This window comes from Rhinopithecus bieti, unplaced genomic scaffold (assembly GCF_001698545.2).
Source record: "Rhinopithecus bieti isolate Rb0 unplaced genomic scaffold, ASM169854v2 scaffold_66138, whole genome shotgun sequence".
NCBI lineage: Eukaryota > Metazoa > Chordata > Mammalia > Primates > Cercopithecidae > Rhinopithecus > Rhinopithecus bieti.
In genome coordinates this window covers 4,652-7,249 of record NW_016824750.1, presented here as the reverse complement: position 1 = coordinate 7,249, position 2,598 = coordinate 4,652, and positions in this window count along the sequence as shown.

Sequence of the window (2,598 nt, the reverse complement as noted above, 5' to 3'; positions counted from 1 at the left end):
CTTCCTGGCAGCACAGGAATTTAAAGATTAAGTCCTGAATTTATCAGAAAATGACTGACTGCAGTGTCTAGCATATTAATAAGTGTTCAATAAACATTTGTTAACATAAATGAGTGAAAGAATTTATTGAAGAGATTTGTGGTTACTTAACTCTGTTTTATTTTATAATGATAGTGTTTGTTGCTTGTATCTTTTCTTCCCCATTAAGAGCCTCTGGATTTGTGTTTACTCGTTTGGATGGTTCCATGGCCCAAAAGAAAAGAGTTGAATCAATTCAGTGTTTTCAAAACACTGAAGCAGGATCTCCAACTATAATGCTTCTGTCCTTAAAAGCAGGTGGAGTTGGTTTGAATCTGTCTGCAGCTTCTCGAGTGTTTTAATGGATCCAGTAAGTAGTTTTGTAAATTTTTTCAGAACCTTAGTACTTCTTTCAAAAAAATAGACAAAATAATATTTGGTAAATACCTTCATAGTTATAATTAACTGTGAATATTCTTAGGCAAACTTTAGAAATAGATAAAATTTAGTAAATGTGGATTAAGAGCTTTCTCTTAAGCACTTTACTGAAATCCTCACAACATCCTTATGAGGTAGATAACCATTATTAAATGCTGTGTTTTGGCCAGGCGCTGTGGCGCATGCCTGTGATCCCAGCAATTTGGGAGGCCAAGGTGAATGGATTGCCTGAGCTCAGGAGTTTGAGAGCAGCCTGGGTAACATGGCAACATGGCAAAACCCCATCTCTACAAAAAAAAAGTGCCAGAAAAGTTACTCGGGTGTGGTGGTGTGTGCTTGTAGTCCTAGCTACTTGCAAGGATGAGTCGGAAAGACTGATTGCTTAAGCCCAGGAGGTTGAAGTTTCAGTGAGCCGTGTTCCTGTCACTGCACTCCAGCCTGGGTGACAGAGCAAGAACCCGTCTCTGAAAGAAAAAAAAAGAAAAAAAATGCTGTTTTACTGAAGAGGCAACTGAAGCACAGAAAAGTAAATAATGTGCCCAGTATCACACAGTAATAGGCAAAACCAGAATCATAGTCCATGTATTTAAGTACTATTATGCTATGCTATTCTACTTTTCTTCTATAATAAATCTCTATTAACCATAATGCTTTTAGAGTAGTAGTTCATTCAGCTGACAAATAATGAGATCCTGCTTTGTGTCAGTTGTTATAGGCACTGGGAATCTAACTATAAACAAGATAGACAAAATGACTACCATCATGGTTCTAGTGGTCTTAAGCTTTAATGTGCATACAAATTAGGTAAATGCAATTTCTTTTGCATTCAACTTAGAGACTTAGGCGTTCTAGGATTAGACTCAGGAAGCTGCATTTTAGCATATGTCATAGGTGATTCAGGTATAGGTAGTCTAGGATCACAATTTGAGAAACAAATGATCATTAATGGAATGTTCTGAGTACATTTCAATGCCTAATACAGTGCAGTCACTTGTGGTTGTGTGTAGTACAGGCATAAGGGTAGAACAGAGGCTAAAATTCACTTTGAACTTTACTCACCAAGCTGTGTGACCTGGACCTGCTTTCACATAGGAACATGTTTTCTACATGTACAAAGGGGCTGTTTGGCTTGAAAGGACCTTGGACTAATTCATTTTCTAATTTGCACTGGGTACTATGTGGGCTAGAGGCAACCTCTGCTGTTTCTGTGCATTCAGACTTAAGATTTGTGGCTGTAGCTTGTTGCCTGAAACTCAGAAGATTTTAACATGTAGAAATTCTACTGAGATACAAATTTTAGTTACTTGGGTGAGGCTACCTTGTTGATGCATATATGTTTACTGAGGCTTCCTTTTCCTCCCTCAACTGAGGGTATCCTTCTCAGTAAGATTGGGTATCCTCAGCAAGATTATAACTCGGGTCATCATACTTAGGCCTTCATGGGTGAATATCGTGGATATGGTATGGTCTGTTGTATTTTCCTTTTTTTTTTTTTTTTTTTTGAGACGGAGTCTGTCTCTGTGTCACCCAGGCTGGAGTGCAGTGGTGTGATCTTGGCTCACTGCAAGCTCTGCTTCCTGGGTTCACGCCATTCTCCTGCCTCAGCCTCCCGAGTAGCTGGGACTACAGGTGCCTGCCACCACGCCCGGCTAGTTTTTTTTGTATTTTAGTAGAGATGGAGTTTCACCGTGTTAGCCAGGATAGTCTCGATCTCCTGACCTCGTGATCTGCCCGTCTCAGCCTTCCAAAGTGCTGGGATTACAGGCGTGAGCCACCGCACCCAACCCATCATTTTATTCGTTAGCTTAAAACAATTCTCATGATCAGGTCTGTGTTAATTAGCTAATAGTACTTTTTTTAGCTCAGCTTTAAAGTCTAACTTCAAATACTGATACAGAAAATTGCATCAAAAAAACAATTTTTAGGACTTCTGACTCTTAAAACCCTTTTTTAATACTTTTATTTCATGAACAGAGGAAAGTGAAAGAAAACCAGAAAAGGAGGAGGAAACTTTTTTATAAATAGGCCCAAGAATTGCATCTTTTCTCATATAAATTAAGTCACCTAAGAGGATGTATAAACTTTTTCCGCTGTTAAGCGCATAGATTCTTTTAAAAATGAAAAAAAAAAAAAAAAAAAAAA